Source organism: Schistocerca nitens, chromosome 2, assembly GCF_023898315.1.
Source record: "Schistocerca nitens isolate TAMUIC-IGC-003100 chromosome 2, iqSchNite1.1, whole genome shotgun sequence".
Lineage (NCBI taxonomy): Eukaryota > Metazoa > Arthropoda > Insecta > Orthoptera > Acrididae > Schistocerca > Schistocerca nitens.
The window spans coordinates 818,858,658-818,877,087 of NC_064615.1; the positions used below are offsets into that span (position 1 = coordinate 818,858,658).

The following is an 18,430-nucleotide window of genomic DNA, read 5'->3' on the forward strand; positions in this document are numbered from 1 at the left end:
TACGGTCATAGCTTATAAGTCTTCCTTGACGAAGACGCGGAGGCGAGGGAGGACGGTTGGTAGTGATTCTGCCCACCATTGCGAGTTATGACACTGGAGGGATCCTTTCAGTTGTCTGTGCATACGTTCTGCCAAGTACAGTCAACATAGAGTTATCAGTTACAGCCCTCTGGATGGCTGCAATAAACAACGCTGTCAATTACATTTTCTAACGTCAGGCACACCGAATATTTCAGCTGGACACATGCAACAGGTCCTGGAAGATCGGATGTTTTTATTATCGACACATAAACTAAAAGTATTTTGTTAATCATAAAACATGCTCAGTGTACGGTGCAGTGTACAGTTGTATTGATCATAGTAATGATACTGTTGGAAAACCGGAGTGTACCTAAGTATCAGCATGTTTTCACATGTAGCATTTCCTATACGTAAGTTTCGTGTTTGCAGAATTTGTACACCGTATTTTTTGGATCTTCATGGTCTTATGGAATTTCAGGCATATGACTTTCATAAATTACACCTCCGTAATGAATTTAGTGTGTCTCAGTGTGGTTCATCCAGAGTAAAATTACGTGTTAAACAATAACTACAACAGGCATATTGGCTATGCATGTATATAAATTCTAAGCTAGTTTTCATTTTTTTTTACAGAATTCGTTTGAAAAACAGCGAGCTAACACAACAATGGGTAACCAAGGAAAGACGGGAATAAGTGACGGCCTACGCAGTATATTTACGTTCGCTCTTCTCACGTTAGCGCTTCTGGTAAACGCTCTTTCCCGAGAAAAAAAATCCTAAAGCAACATGAGATGAAGCATTGCAGTCGTATCTTCCATCAAAACTGCTCAAAGCCACACGGAAACATGATGCTAGTTCAGAGAACTCTAGCCTACGTATCTACAATTATCGTCAACAGCAATGATAACTAAGCTTTCGAATCACATATCAAAATGTTTATTTACGACTACTATCGTCTGCTTTCTCTATTAACACCAACGACCTATGTAGATATATTTCTTTGATAGATACGTAAGACAGAACTTCCTAGCGTGAAACAAGCTACACTTCATCGAAGTCAAAGATGTAACAACTGCAAATAAGAGTTACATAGAAAATCGCCAGTATCTGTAGGGTAAGATATATCGGGTACTCAAGGTACCCTCCGCCACACACCGTCAGGTGGCTTGCGCGTATGGATGTAGTTATAGATGTAGAACTGTCAGCCCTGGTCAGTAGCGGTACTAGTTGTTAATACGTAGCGGTACTCCGAAACATCCATCAATGGAAGAATGTGGTCGCAGCAAGTTACGGTGTTTAATGTTGCTGTAAAGTAACTATGCTTACACCTGCATCATTTTGGTGATCTCTAAAATAGCCGACGCCTCGTACCATACCGTGTAAAATTTTATTTCGAGGAATACATTAGTGGAAATTAGTATAAAGCCATGGATATATATAGAACAATTAACATTATCTGTTTGAATAGTTGTGCACAGTGTGTATGCAGTTGTGTGAGATACCATATACCGATAAATGCAGTCAAATGGGATTGTATTTTACTTCAGAAGTATAGTATAATACAAGACTTAAACGATTCAAGTGGCAGGGGATGGAACTATGTTTAAAGGCAGTCGGCTTTGTGCTCTTTTAGTGTGTGCTTACGTGCTTTTCCTGCAGATAGGAAACAGACCCATTAGTGACAGTGTGTGTTGTGTACATCAACCACGATTGTGGCAGTGCCAGGCAGAAAACATTTATCGTGTGATGAAGAAGGAAAAATCTGTGCTTACAAGGAAATGGGACTCTATAATCGTCAAATCGCCAAGACGTTAAACCGTTCAAGTACAATTACTGAAAATTGCGTTAGATTGCGTGCACGACAAGGACAGAAATAAGGGCAAAGTAGAAAATTGTCTGAGGTATCTAAACTGTTACTTTTGCGGGAAAAAATGGCCACAAGGAATTATTCATCTCTAATTGTTGCTGATTTACAATTGCCAGTTTACAGTAACTCTCAGACGTATATTAAAGATTTTGCAAAATGGAAAACACCTTGCATTCAAGGAACGACTGCAGAAACCTGCTCCAACACCGAAATATAAATAAACTAGTTCATGGGCCTTAGAATCGGATAAAGTGATCTTCAGTGATAGGAAAACACATAACTTGGATGGGCCGGATAGATTTCAATATTATTGGCATGATCTGAGGACGAAACAGCAGGTCAGAATGAGTAGAAATTTTGCTGACGGAAATGTTATGATTTGGGCAGCCTTTTGCGCTGAAGGTAAAACACGCATTGCTCTTGGTTAAATACCATAATAGAATGAACTCCAACACGTACACTTAGAAACTAGAGACAAAATTTATTAGAATATATGACGACGTAGGGAACGAATGTCTAATATTACATGAAGATAATGATTCTGTGCATGTTTCTGCGACAACCAAAAATTGGTTTGAAGGCATTTCGATGGCTTGTCCTGGACTACACGTAACCAGGATTTGAACCCCGTGGAAAATCTTTGGGACAGCCGTTGTGGCCGAGCGGTTCTAGGCGCTTCAGTCTGGAACCGCGCGACCGCTACGGTCGCAGGTTCGAATCCTGCTTCGGGCATGGATGTGTGTCGTTTCTTAGGTTAGTTAGGTTTAAGAAGTTTTAAGTTCTAGGGGACTGATGACCTCAGAAGTTAAGTCCCATAGTGCTCAGAGCCATTTGAACCAAATCTTTGGGGAATACTTGCAAGGCGTGTTTATCGCAGCGGAAGTCAATTTAGGGCATTATGTGAGCTGAAAAGGGATACAAGGAGAATGGAAGACAATTCCACTGCAAGAACCACAAAACCTAACATCAATGTCGAAAAGATTTTTTGAGGTGTTTAGAAAGAACGACGATGGACAAAGTGTCAACGACAGAATATCAAAACAGGGCAGTGAGTGCATTGATACCAATTTTCACCCAGGAAATGCTAACCTCTTAATTTTTTGCTCATGTTATGAAGGAAATTATGTAATTTTATCATGGTTGGTTGTGTCTTATGTGTATCTACTACTTTTATAATAAATTCGAAACATGTATCCTTCAGACATTTTACTGTTACTTTCGTAGGAACCCTGCCTTTACACTGATTTCCGCTACTGTAGTAATTGCTCACTTTGTCGAACACATACATTTTGAACTTACAAGGAAAATACGTGAAAATATGGTCTTTTTCTCGGTGAGAGATATAATATGAAATCTAATCTGTTTGTTTCTTTCGTGTCCTTTTTTTTCAATCGTAGTCAATATTGCGCAATATAATTTTTAAGCTTTCAACTTTTTTCCCCTTGTGGGTTATATGGTTGATCCTTTCGACGGCTGACAATGATATCAATTGGTAAAGCAGGAACGCTATAACGTCAGTATTTCATAAATACTGGTAAATTGTGAATTAGGGAGTTGTTTACCGAAACTCTTCTTTTGTTCAGGTAGTTCCGTGGACATGCGTACCTGAACATAGGTACCATTCAACCGATATGAGTGGAGTTACATTAGCTACGCGAGGTGACGAAATCTGCTCCTCTTAGTACGGTTGTGTGCTGACTGAAAGGTAAGTGGAAACTGTTTACACGGTACCATTGTGTTTTTAACGCATATTTTAACGTAGAGTTCACTGGAAACAATGCGGAATGTAACATAAACTCACGAAAGCTGTGGCTCCATAGATTTTGGCCACCGTGGCTCTGGAGTTCTGATGCATCTGAGACAGTGAAGACTACTTTTAACGTTTTCTGAAGGCATGTAGCTTGAAGACTGAGGAGGAGGTTACGGAATAGCTCCGTCAGCACCGCAATTTTACAGAATATGAGATATTATATGTTCTACGATAAGGAACAAAACTTTGGGGATATCAGCTATTTATCGTCAACTGTAAGTGGATGTACGAATAAGTTTCACTATAATGGACCCGCGGACTGTTTATGGTATCATAAAAGGTGTTCGCGAGCCATAATCCCACTTTGGGTACAGATTTGAACTTTAAATGCGCCATTACTGTTTTATCCTCTGCATGCATCAGAATGAAATTCATAGAAAGTGGTTTGTGAATGTGCTACGTGTACTCTAAATACACTGCACTTAAAAAAGAAGATTCAGGCTTCCCATTAATTCTAACGAGTTTGTTAGAATGTTAGAATAACAAAAAAAGAAAGTAAAAGAAGATGTTCTAAAATACGAATATTTGGCCACTCAGTCGTCTTTTCATCAGAAAGACACTACGGGGAAAAGATGTGTGGATATATGAGAAATGGACCTATAGGCATAAAATACACAACGTGTAACAAATAATTGAGGTTGGACAACTTGCATCATTTTGTTTCCGGTGTTATTCCTCCAGATTACAAAGTCCAAGTTATGGTCCTTGAACGATGAATATGTCAATTTGTAACTCATCCCATAAATAAAAGAGAAAGAGAGAAAGTAAAACGTTTTTTTTCGAATTTTTAAGAATTGAGAAAATTGCTGATGCAGCATTCTTCCAAAACCTTCTTGTTCGGAACTTGGGATGGGTCTCAGTGACCACCGCAGGAATTAAAAATGAAAAGCATAATTCACAAGAGCACTAACGTTGTATTACAACTTGTACTCCTAATGGTTTTATGCAATTACATGGATTACGTGTTTTGCTGGTTGTCAGGCTTCGAATAGCTGTTCGCGAGCAGATAAGTTTTGATGATAAGGGGCAGTATTTGTATTAAATATAATGCAGCAAATAATGTCCATTACGGTGAATGACATTAATCGGTCTTCGTATGATAAATATAGATTGCAGAGGTTCGACTTGACTTTAGTGTGCAAATCTGCACGTAATGAAAAGGGGTTTGGCCCGCAATTCGACGCGGCACCAAACTGATCTTCCAAGTTCACTTACACTCAATTCATATCATTAGTTAACAAAATATAACAACACTAATATACAAAGTAAACAAGGAAAGAAATAGTAATTAAGATTATCATTACCAAATTTGTAAGGTGCAATTACAAGAATGCTTACATGCTAAGCTGTTCAATGAGACATAACAAGAAGATAGTGACAAAAGATGGAAGGCGAATCACGCCTCCCTTATTTACAAAGGAATGTCGTAACCCAAATCAGTGATTGTCGTATTAATTTTGAGCAACATCTTATGTTCACTTTGATATCGAAATATTTACTTACAATGTGCTAAGAAAGAATCGTTGTGGATAATACAGACGATACTGACTCTTCAAATATGGAAAATTATAAACGTTCATGCGCGGGTGAAGCACGGTAAAGATACGAAATACTGTCTTCTAGGTGCTTATTTTTCGTGTTAGGTATTTACTTTACTTCTTTTGCAGCACCCCCTCCCCACCGGTCTTAGCTGTTGGTTTAGGGGTCTTGTCTTGATTCAGACTTTTTGGATAGTTCATTTGCTAATGTCAGTTACTTTTTTTTTACTTCCTCTATATTTTCTCGTGCAGGATACTTTTTTCCTATTATTTGTTCTAGTTCACTCTATACCTTAATCAACACTCTGGACAGTACTTCTTCATACTAGAGCTTTTCCACTGGTTTGGCGCGGTTAGCGTTCCAAACCTTTTTAACTGCCCTTTCCTCTTCATAGTTCCTTCCCCAGAATCTCAAACTAATAAATGTTTGCTTTCGAAAACTGTTTGCTCGTTCGCTTGACCTCCTAGACATGCTTTAAGTAATGCTTAAATATCTGGATTTACAGTGGAAACTTTTATTCTGTGCTATCTTTGGCGGTAGTTTTTTATATCTTTCGCTGATTTCCGTGTTGCACGTCAATTATATGGTATTCTTGTTCACGATTGAGCACATCAATGCCTTAGGAAAGTTTGATAGTAAATAATGAAGCAGTATATTTCAACCCTGGTTGTGAAAGCGATCCACATATTATGACAAAAAAAACCTTTGTGAAGCACACTATACGAAAATGACCCTCGGTTGGTGATATATTTGTCGGTCAGGCTTAAGAATGAAATAAAACCAACAGTGTGTAGTGTACACGTTGTGTGTTCGCCTTGACCTAGAGCGTGGGCAGGTGGACGACCCGCAGCTACCAGCCTGCTCACGCGACCTACACTTTACTCACGTGTCGGGGACTTCCCTGGCCTCTTCGCCGCCCCCAGCTTTCCCGTCCCAGACACGGTACCGGTCTTCCTCTCTGACGTCAGAGGTTGCACTGGTTCCGCTATGAGTTGTGGCTTCCGCCATGAGTACGATATTGCGACAAAGGCGCCGTATACAGGTAGAACTGAACCTGCACCAGCAATCAATAGGTTTTCAAGACTCTGCCTTGAGAGAAACGTAACTTTATTATTTTCATATCATCAAGCATACATGGTGTCATCAGTGTTTTTCTCTTCCTGTTATTCAACCCGAAAACAGTTCATATAGTTTGGTAGCATCGAAACCTTCAAAAGCCAATAACAAAACTGCACCTTTACTGTAGTAAACAGACAACAATATAATAACAAACTATACTCTTAACTAGAAGAGACACACTCCCAGTTATGACGATATTACATCAACGAAACACGTAACGGTGAAGAGAGAAATTTATTTATTTATTTATTTGCTGTCATTTACAAATGACCTGCCACCTTGTTACTAAGACAACTCGTTCTTTCACAATACGAAATGGTATATGTACAGAATGTGAAAGTTTTTTGTTATTTCTTATTTTTAAAAAGGATTAATAATATTGCAGCTTTAAATACTTATAAACTTAAAAGTAATTAAGAAACGAAAATCCTAAAATTAGCGATTTTTGTTTCGAAGATAGGAATTTATGAAGACAGAAAGCATATTACATATTCGAAAAACAATTTCTAGAATAAACAAAATTCCCCCCCCCCCTCCCCCCCATTAACCATGGACCTTGCCGTTGGTGGGGAGGCTTGTGTGCCTCAGCGATACAGATCGCCGTACCGTAGGTACAACCACAACGGAGGGGTATCTGTTGAGAGGCCAGACAAACGTGTGGTTCCTGAAGAGGGGCAGCAGCCTTTTCAGTAGTTGCAGGGGCAACAGTCTGGATGATTGACTTATCTGGCCTTGCAACACTAACCAAAACGGGCTTGCTGTGCTGGTACTGCGAACGGCTGAAAGCAAGGGGAAACTACAGCCGTAATTTTTCCCGAGGACATGCAGCTTTACTGTATGGTTAAATGATGATGGCGTCCTCTTGGGTAAAATATTCCGGAGGTAAAATAGTCCCCCATTCGGATCTCCGGGCGGGGACTACTCAAGAGGACGTTGTTATCAGGAGAAAGAAAACTGGCATTCTACGGATCGGAGCGTGGAATATCAGATCCCTTAATCGAGCAGGTAGGTTAGAAAATTTAAAAAGGGAAGTGGATAGGTTAAAGTTAGATATAGTGGGAATTGGTGAAGTTCGATGGCAAGAGGAACAAGACTTTTGGTCAGGTGAATACAGGGTTATAAATACAAAATCAAATAGGGGTAATGCAGGAGTAGGTTTAATAATGAATAGGAAAATAGGCGTGCGGGTAAGCTACTACAAACAGCATAGTGAACGCATTATTGTGGCCAAGATAGACACGAAGCCGACGCCTACTACAGTAGTACAAGTTTATATGCCAACTAGCTCTGCAGATGATGAAGAAATTGATGAAATGATGATGAGATAAAACAAATTATTCAGATAGTGAAGAGAGACGAAAATTTAATAGTCATGGGTGACTGGAATTCGAGTGTAGGAAAAGGGAGAGAAGGAAACATAGTAGGTGAATATGGACTGGGGCTAAGAAATGAAAGAGGAAGCCGTCTGGTAGAATTTTGCACAGAGCATAACTTAATCATAGCTAACACTTGGTTCAAGAATCATAAAAGTAGGTTGTATGCATGGAAGAATCCCGGAGATACTAAAAGGTATCAGATAGATTACATAAAGGTAAGACAGAGATTTAGGAACCAGGTTTTAAATTGTGAGACATTTCCAGGGGCAGATGTAGACTCTGACCACAATCTGTTGGTTATGAACTGCAGATTAAAATTGAAGAAACTGCAAAAAGGTGGGAATTTAAGGAGACGGGACCTGGATAAACTGACTAAACCAGAGGTTGTACAGAGTTTCAGGGAGAGCATTAGGGAACAATTGACAGCAGTGGGAGGAAGATGTACAGTAGAAGAAGAATGGGTAGCTCTGAGGGATGAAGTAGTGAAGGCAGCAGAGGATCAAGTAGGTAAAAAGACGAGGGCTAGTAGAAATCCTTGGGTAACAGAAGAAATATTGCATTTAATTGATGAAAGGAGAAAATATAAAAATGCAGTAAATGAAGCAGGGAAAAGGGAATACAAACGTCTCAAAAATGAGATCGACAGGAAGTGCAAAACGGCTAAGCAGGGATGGCTAGAGGACAAATATAAGGATGTAGAGGCTTATCTCACTAGGGGTAAGATAGATACTGCCTACTGGAAAATTAAAGAGAACTTTGGAGAAAAGAGAACCACTTGTATGAATATCAAGAGCTCAGATGGAAACCCAGTTCTAAGCAAAGAAGGGAAAGCAGAAAGGTGGGAGTATATAGAGGGTCTATACAAGGGCGATGTTCTTGAGGACAATATTATAGAAATGGAAGAGAATGTAGATGAAGATGAAATGAGAGATACGATGCTGCGTGAAGAGTTTGACAGAGCACTGAAAGACCTGAGCCGAAACAAGGCCCCGGGAGTAGACAACATTCCATTAGAACTACTGACGGCCTTGGGAGAGACAGTCCTGACAAAACTCTACCATCTGGTGAGCAAGATGTATGAGACAGGCGAAGTACCCTCAGACTTCAAGAAGAATATAATAATTCCAATCCCAAAGAAAGCAGGTGTTGACAGATGTGAAAATTACCGAACTATCAGTTTAATAAGTCACCGCTGCAAAATCCTAACACGAATTCTTTACAGACGAATGGAAAAACTGGTAGAACCTGACCTCGGGGAAGATCAGTTTGGATTCCGTAGAAATATTGGAACACGTGAGGCAATACTGACCTTACGACTTATCTTAGAAGAAAGATTAAGGAAAGGCAAACCTACGTTTCTAGCATTTGTAGACTTAGAGAAAGCATTTGACAATGCAATACTTTCATTCAAATTTTAAAGGTGGCAGGGGTAAAATACAGGGAGCGAAAGGCTATTTACAATTTGTACAGAAACCAGATGGCAGTTATAAGAGTCGAGGGGCATGAAAGGGAAGCAGTGGTTGGGAAGGGAGTGAGACGGGGTTGTAGCCTCTCCCCAATGTTATTCAATCTGTATATTGAGCAAGCAGTAAAGGAAACAAAAGGAAAAATTCGGAGAAGGTATTAAAATCCATGGAGAAGAAATAAAAACTTTGAGGTTCGCCGATGACATTGTAATTCTGTCAGAGACAGCAAAGGACTTGGAAGAGCAGTTGAACGGAATGGACAGTGTCTTGAAAGGAGTATATAAGATGAATGTCAACAAGAGCAAAACGAGGATAATGGAATGTAGACGAATTAAGTTGGGTGATGCAGAGGGAATTAGATTAGGAAATGGGACACTTAAAGTAGTAAAGGAGTTTTGCTATTTGGGGAGCAACATAACTGATGATGGTCGAAGTAGAGAAGATATAAAATGTAGACTGGCAATGGCAAGGAAAGCGTTTCTGAAGAAGAGAAATTTCTTAACATCGAGTATAGATTTAAGTGTGAGGAAGTCGTTTCTGAAAGTATTCGTATGGAGTGTAGCCATGTATGGAAGTGAAACATGGACGATAAATAGTTTGAACAGGAAGAGAATAGAAGCTTTCGAAATGTGGTGCTACAGAAGAATGCTGAATATTAGATGGGTAGATCACATAGCTAATGAGGAGGTATTGAATAAAGTTGGGGAGAATAGGAGTTTGTGGGACAACTTAACGAGAAGAAGGAACCGGTTGGTAGTACATGTTCTGAGGCATCAAGGGATCTCAAATTTAGCATTGGAGGGCAGCGTGGAGGGTAAAAATCGTAGAGGGAGACCAAGAGATGAATACACTAAGCAGATTCAGAAGGATGTAGGTTGCAGTAGGTACTGGGAGATGAAGAAACTTGCACAGGATAGGGTAGCATGGAGAGCTGCATCAAACCAGTCTCAGGACTGAAGATCACAACAACAACAAACAAAATTTTTAAATTTAAGATGGATAGATAAAAGATAATAAACATTTATGAAATTAACAAAATTTAGGAAAATTGATTTATAAACCATAACCATAAATTTGAGGAAGAATAAAAATAGAAGATACGAATGCCCCTTCACCAAGTGTGTATGACGGTGAGTGTCTTGGAACTGTTCATCAAGCCACCGACCCCCAACTACAGCTCTTCATCTAAAGCTAACATCTGCTCTCGATTTCCTAATAACTAAATCTTACCCTTACTTTTTTTAGGCTGTTGTGTTGGCTATTTAGGGTATTTCTTCATTTTCGTTTACGGACATGTCAGGATCGGGTCATCACCTGATTCCATGTCGGAATCAGTGCTGTTTTCCAACCTATGGATTCCTTCCTGTCTTTGCATGTAGGCTCGTTGTTTAGCTCTGATATACCCTCTATAGGTCGATTTGGATATATCAGTCAGTGTGTTTAACATGGCCCTTTGGTCTTCGTCTCTGAGCATTGCGGGTATGGTGTCTTGAATATTGTTGATGTTTAATTGTATTATGTGTCTGATGTTACTGTATTGTCCGCAGAGAAAGACGATGTGTTCTGGAGAGCCATCTTCCCCACATGTGCATATTGGTGTCTGCCTCAGACTCATGCGGTTTAAGTGTGTATGTTATTGGCCGTGCCCTGTTAAGAAGTGGACCATGCCGCTGCTGGGATCAATATGTTTGAGTTTTTACATCAGGAAAGAACTGGTGTAGCCTGCGGCCCTTGTCACTTGTGTCCCACTCACCTTGCCAGGAATCCATCCTCCCGTTTTTTAATTGGCGTTTCGTGTCAGTTGCTACTCCAGTGAGCTTTCGAACTTCGTCGTGCCTTCCCACCTTACGTCAGTGCAAAGCCGCCCTATATCTTATCGTAATGTCTGTGGGGTAGATTCCGAGCACCACATAGAGTGATTCCATTGACGTGCTGCCGAAACCTCCCGATAGGCTAAGTAAGCCGCTCCTTTGTCCTCGTCTGACGAGGGTCCAGTTTCCTGATAGGCTCAACCTGTGGGCCTATGTACTGGCGGCGAAGAGAGAAAACAACAAATTGTGTTTCGCTCAAACTAGCCTCGTCAAAACATACTGTTGTTCATCCAAATACCGACACAACGATTTTTTTAGTGATGCTATCGCCAGTTGACTGCAATAATTTTTATTTTATTGTTATACAATCCAGATTCCGGCCTTAGACAAGCACAAAAACGTACTTATATGTCAGAAGGCATCAGACTGGTACGAAATAAAAGCCCTTGACGCAAAACGTATCTGGTCATATGGACCAGATCTGTCATTAGAAAAAGGGAGAACATTTCTAAAACGCGTTTTAGAGATATTCTCACTTTACTGATGACATATCTGACGTATACTTCCAGGTAAGCATTTTCGATAAGGACTTATACTTCGTACCAATCTGATGTCTTTTGACATATAAGTAAGTTTTGTACTTTAAAGTGGCCTAAGGTCGAAACCTGGATCGTCTAACAATAAAGCAAAAATTCTTACAGTCAAATGGCGACGGCATCATTCAAAAAATTTACCATGACTACGGCTCCAGCCAAAATAAAAATCGACGACGCAAATAGTGAAATTACCTCTTGGTAAATCTCACCTACAAACTTTTAGGGATCACGTTTGGTCAAGGAATACATCGTTTTGAACCAGTCAAGATTATGAATTACGAGCATTAGTGTGGCTCATTGGTCCACGAGCGCAAAGCACCTAGGCAGCACGTATATACTCTAACGTTGTTCTGCTTCTAAGCCTTCAGTGTGGGTTGCCAGTTGCCACCAGAACCTAAGCATTGAGCTCATGACATGATTATGTGTCACGGTGAAGTGACGGGGCAACGCAAGAAACCGTCATCGTTTACAAAGCACCGGTTCCAAAACTGGAGACATTCACACCACGGTAGTTTTCTTGCGTTTTATCAACGAGCGGGGAGAGCTTCGTCCTGGACGTGTCCGCAATAGAAGACGAGGTGAGAAATTATAAGAATCTGAGAAAACCTCGAACGCAACCTGACACTTGCTTCAAAAACAGGTCACGTAGGACTCTAGAGTGTGTTGTACGAGCGCAGCCGACACGTCCAACAGCAGAACGAGCAGACACCTGGTCCATAGAAAAGCGACTCTTTTTGAATGTGTGGAACAGTTTCTTCATCAAAATATTACTGACACGGCAACTCATACATCTAGCTCGTACATTTGTGCTCCGCAATCCACTTTATGGTACATGGTGGAGGGTACTTAAGTAACACTACAGTTTCCCACTTTTTTATCCATTCTCAAATTTGGAGCGAGCCAGAAACTGCTCATGAGCCTTCGTACGAACTCGAAATTATGCATCCATGGTTATTTACGTATGTTCTAATTAAAATCTACATTCTTTGAATTTTAACAACAATGTGCTCCACGATGCACAATGCCTCCCATTGGAGTTCGGTAAGCATCTCCATGAAGATTAGAGGTTAGCAGACGAACGCACGAAGAGATGTGCCGCTCTTCTTATATCTCCCCTATCAGACCTATATGATAATGGTCCCAGATCCTACCACTACTGAAGATTGGTTCGATCAACGATTTTGTGAGCCATTTATTTCGCGGGAGCATTGTCTTTCATTAAGCTTCTTCCAATGATTCTCACCCTGGTATCTGTTACTTTTCCAACTACTTTAACGTGGTCTTTTCAACGGAAAAATAGTGGCACATTCCTCCTATTTGCAAGCAATACATTACATGAAACTTCCTGACAGATTAAAACTGTGTGCCGGACCGAGACTCGAACTTGGGACCTTTGCCTTTCGCGGGCAAGCGCTCTACCAACTGAGCTACCCAAGCACGACTCACGCCCCGTCTTCACAGCTTTACTTCTGCCAGTACCTCGTCTCCTACTTTCCAAAATTTACAGAAACTCTCCTGCGAACCTTGCAGAACAGTTGGTAGAGCTCTTGCCTGCGAAAGGCAAAGGTCCCGAGTTCGAGTCTCGGTCCGACACACAGTTTTAATCTGCCAGGAAGTTTCATATCAGCGCACACTCCGCTGTAGAGTGAAAATTTCATTATAAATACATTACATGTATAAATACTGTGGTCAATTGACAGTTTCTATCTAAATCAACCGTAAATCCTCTGGAGGTCTTCCTGAATTTCGTAGTTATTTTCAGCTGTTGTTACTTTCCAGGGTATTTAAACAAGTGTCCTTTGTTCTTACTGGCGACTGTACTGGTTAAAATTTAAAACAAAAAATGTTTCCATGAACACATGACTGGGAACAAGTACTTGTTGAGACTGAAATCCCTGGGCTATCAGGACAGAGCGGATGAGGTTATATTTGTGGAAAGGGGCCAAAATAAGTTACTGTCAGTTGCACTCAACATATAAACTTTATTTCTTAAAACAGGCGATCACACAAACAAGAATCAAAAACTCTCAAGGTTTTAACGAAAGACTTCCTTTGATTTAATTTAGATTGGCTGAAGGACACAGAAATCCAAGGCACAAGGCCTAAGCAAGGAATTGATGTACAGGAGTCTTTCTGGAGGTTTCACTTCTTTAGAAATTTTTTTTGTCTTCAATATAAATAGGCTGAAAACCTTAGCTTCAATTTTTCCCATAGAACTCGGCCGAAGGCCACACATTAATCGCCGGCTGGAGTGGCCGTGCGGTTCTAGGCGCTGCAGTCTGGAACCGAGCGACCGCTACGGTCGCAGGTTCGAATCCTGCCTCGGGAATGGATGAGTGTGATGTCCTTAGGTTAGTTAGGTTTAATTAGTTCTAAGTTCTAGGCGACTGATGACCTCAGAAGTTAAGTCGAATAGTGCTCAGAGCCATTTGAACCACACATTAATCAAGCACAGTGTTACGGCTTAAGGCCGAGGCAAAGATTTTCAATCTAAATGGACTGAAAACTCGGCTGAAGGCCGCATATCAACAAAACAATTTGACAGCTTAAGGCCTAGGAAGAAGAGCTTTCAATATGAAAAGGCTGAAGGCCTTATCTTAAAATATTTCATGTAAAACAAGGCTGAAGGCCTCATACTAAAGAATAACTATCATATGACTTAAGGGCAAGACAAGGATTTTGAGTTTTTAATTTAAGAGAGATTAAAACTCGGCTGAAGGCCACACACCATGCAGAAAACAATTTTATGGCTTAATGCCTAAAGGGAAGAACTTCTAAATTTCAACTGAAATAGGCTAAAGGCTTTATCCTAAAATGCTTCAAATTGAACTCGGCTGAAGGCCACATACGAAACCCAAACAATCTCACAGCTTAAAGTCCAGACAAAGAAATTTCCAATTTTTAATTTAAGCTGGAAAACTCGGCTGAAGGCCACATACAAACTAGAAAATATTTCTTACGGCTTAAGGCCTAGACAAAATTTTTCAGCTTTTGATTTGAAAAGGCTGAAAACTCTGCTGAAGGCCACACACCAACTTGAAACAAATTTACGGCTTAAGGACTAGACACAAGGAATTTTCAATTTTAATTTTGAAAGGCTGAAACTCGACTGAAGGCCACATACCAAACAAGAAAGAATTATTTTTTTACGGCTTAAGGTCTAAGAAGAAACGCCTTGCAATTTTAATAAGCTAAAAGTCAGCGGAAGGCCACACAGAGTACTTAAGACTAAAAAGGAAATCACTACGTAAAACACAAGGAGCGGTGCTCAGAATGTTCCAAGGGTCGGCCTGGGAAGTGACACTAACGCACGTTTACGTGAGACAGGCAGCCAGACCGACAACCTCTTAATCGGAAGGCAACCCAACCGAAAGCCAGCCAACGAACCAACCAACAACATCAGTTCTGTTCCACCCGACCAGCAAAACGACAACAAGATGTCGATAGCACGTTCTGGATACTGGTGCGCAATCCAGCCAAGTAAGAACAAACGCCCAAAACTACCAACAACACCTCAGCTGTTGAACTACACGCCGTGTTGGACAGCATCAACAAGACTAGGAAAATACACAGCCGAAAACTACGTCAAAGCTCAGGGCAGGTAACCGCAACGTCGACGGCCACAAAGCAGAAGATACCGCTGGTACTCTTCGTTAACGACGGAATGAATTAAATTAAGTTAATCACCACACAGGAAGACGTTTGCAATTCTAGCTGACTTCGATGCACACATGTTGTTGCTCGCGGGAATCTCCCAGAAAGCGACAACCAGGATCAAACGAAGAGATGTGATAGCAGTTGAGGTTTGATAGTAGGTTAAGTGAGCACTCAACTTTAGTGTCCAGGATCGGTGGGCGACGAACCCTCGCAAGAAGCGCCTCACAACAACAACCGCGAGTGCACGCCGCCAGCGGCTCCAGCCTCACTCAGCGCCACGGAGACTTCCTCACTGCTCTGACCCAACCGACCGACTGCCACACACAGCTCACCCGGAAAATACAGAGTGATTCAAAAAGAATACCACAACTTTAGGAATTTAAAACTCTGCAACGGCAAAAGGTAGAGCTAAGCACTATCTGTCGGCGAATTAAGGGAGCTATAAAGTTTCATTTAGTTGTACATTTGTTCGCTTGAGGCGCTGTTGACTAGGCGTCAGCGTCAGTTGATGCTAAGATGGCGACCGCTTAACAGAAAGCTTTTTGTGTTATTGAGTACGGCAGAAGTGAATCGACGACAGTTGTTCAGCGTGCATTTCGAACGAAGTATGGTGTTAAACCTCCTGATAGGTGGTGTATTAAACGTTGGTATAAACAGTTTACAGAGAATGGGTGTTTGTGCAAAGGGAAAAGTTCTGGACGGCCGAGAACGAGTGATGAAAATGTAGCACGTTAGAGAATTGGCTGTTCCCTCAGCTCGAACAAGAAGCACAACAATTCATATTTCAGCAGGATGGAGCGCCACCACATTGGCACTTATCTGTCCGCAACTACCTGAACGTCAACTACCCGAGGCGATGGATCGGCCGCCAGGCAGCCCGTGACAGAGCACTTCATCACTGGCCTCCAAGAAGCCCTGATCTTACCCCCTGCGATTTTTTCTTATGGGGGTATGTTAAGGATATGGTGTTTCGGCCACCTCCCCCAGCCACCATTGATGATTTGAAACGAGAAATAACAGCAGCTATCCAAACTGTTATGCCTGATATGTTACAGAGAGTGTGGAACGAGTTGGAGTATCGGGTTGATATTGCTCGTGTGTCTGGAGGGGGCCATATTGAACATCTCTGAACTTGTTTTTGAGTGAAAAAAAACCTTTTTAAATACTCTTTGTAATGATGTATAACAGAAGGTTATATTATGTTTCTTTCATTAAATACACATTTTTAAAGTTGTGGTATTCTTTTTGAATCACCCTGTATATCCGCCACACCAAAGGTAGTACAGCAGTACTAGTATCGATACATGCTGCTGCTCCGGCCGGGGTGGCCGAGCGGTTTTAGACGCTACAGTCTGGAACCGCACGACCGCTACGGACGCAGGTTCGAATCCTGTCTCGGGCATGGATGTGTGTGTTGTCCTTAGGTTTAAGTAGTTCTAAGTTCTAGGGGACTGATAACCTTAGAAGTTTAGTCCCATAGTGCTCAGAGCCATTTGAACCATGCTGCTGCTACCACTCACGGAGAGGAGAAAACAACTTTATGGCGGTAACCGAAGAAGAAATAAGACACCACTGGACTGCAACCAATGATAAAAAAATCAACGCATGATGCGAGCCAGCCACGGCTCAGAGATGTAGGCCATTCTAATCTATGATAGCCGTCTATCTGTTTACGCTGTAGCAAGTGCTCAATGAGATTACAGCTGAGACACCCTTCAGCCTCCCTCCAAAGACGACTGGCTAAAATTGAATTTTCTCATAGTCTTGGGACACATGGTCCCGTAATGTGGGATCGTGGACGATGGATCCAAGGCAGGGGCGGCCAAGATTTCAGCTCACGGGCCGTGCCCCAGCATTAGTGCCAAAGCAGTCTGGCTGGCTGCACATTTCCACCCACTGCCACGCTACGCTGTTCGAGCGCGAGGAGGGGGAAGAGTGGAACACTGCGAACGGGCCACATTTAAATGTCAGTACGACTTGGTTTTATATTTCATATTTCTCAACAACATACGAAGAAAACAAATTTTCAGCACTACTTAATTATTTTTGGGGTGCTGAAGACGTAATATAATTTTTATCTGGTGCAAACTGTTGGCACGCAGACAGACGCAGACAATTGCACAGAATTTGACACTCAGGTTGCCACGTAATTGTGAATTATTTAGTTTCATTGTCGAACAAAGATGTTCGATCGTAATACTGTAGCACGTTTGCAACCTCATTATGGAGACTTGGAAACTGTACTGGAGCAAAGCTTTGTAGACATCCTCACCAGTCTCAATGTAAAATTATTTGTCATTAAAACTGGAATTACCTCCCAGGAAAACCAGTTACATGTGCACATGCACGGGGGCACTTTCAACTGAAAAGGGAAACGCTCTCCAAATCAACAGATTGTCAGTGTCCCCAATACCTTTACAAACCTATCCTTGTAATTCTTTAAGGCCACAATAAATTCTTCAAACATCGTGTCTCCTTTAACGCCAGTGAGTTTAGGGAAATGAATGATGTTATTTTTTTTTTCAGAAGTTGTCCCTTTTAGAACGCGATTTTCTTTTTAAATGGATCCCCATCAAATGAGAGAGGAGTTAGCTTGCAATGTCTTACTGTGGCAGTGCACTCCTTTTTCCTTTGCAGTTTCCAGAATAGCGCGTTTTTAATCTTCATTCAGTTCCGCTAGAAACTGTTCCAACTGACAATGGAATAATGCGTGCGACTTCAGAAATTTTACTGTTCGTAGCACCAATTTCTTCACGTGCTACATGTACAGAACAGTGAATCCCGTCTCTCGATCGTTTTAATTTTTTGCTTTTTTTATTGTGAACTAAATCTTTAAATTTCTTCTGTAAGGCGTTGAAACGTCATATCATAACAAATGCGAGGTACACGTCACTTATGCGAACTGAGAATTCTCATCCTTCTCTTCTGTCATTCCCATTCATTTTAAAGGATTGTGATGATTGATCGCTAGACTGCCTCTTTTTGTGCAAACAGCCACTGGATCTGTGAACGTCCTTCATACTGCGAACAAAAAGCAAAGGGTAAACAATGCTGACAACACGATTCTGCCGAACTCACAGTAGTACCGATCGGGCCGGCTGTGGTGACCGAGCGGTTCTAGGCGCTTCAGTCCGGAACCGCGCTACCGCTACGGTCGCAGGTTCGCAT

The 18,430-nt window shown here is 41.3% G+C and overlaps 1 protein-coding gene across 1 annotated transcript in view; it reads left to right on the plus strand.

Moving 5' to 3' along the window:
* The first annotated feature begins 3,469 nt into the window (after positions 1–3,469).
* Positions 3,470–18,430, plus strand: part of LOC126237076 (uncharacterized) — a 512,284-nt gene continuing 497,323 nt past the window's right edge. Inside the window, exon 1 of the mRNA XM_049946872.1 lies at positions 3,470–3,593. The gene's annotated coding sequence lies outside the window, so the exon portion shown is untranslated. The remainder of the gene's footprint in view (positions 3,594–18,430) is intronic.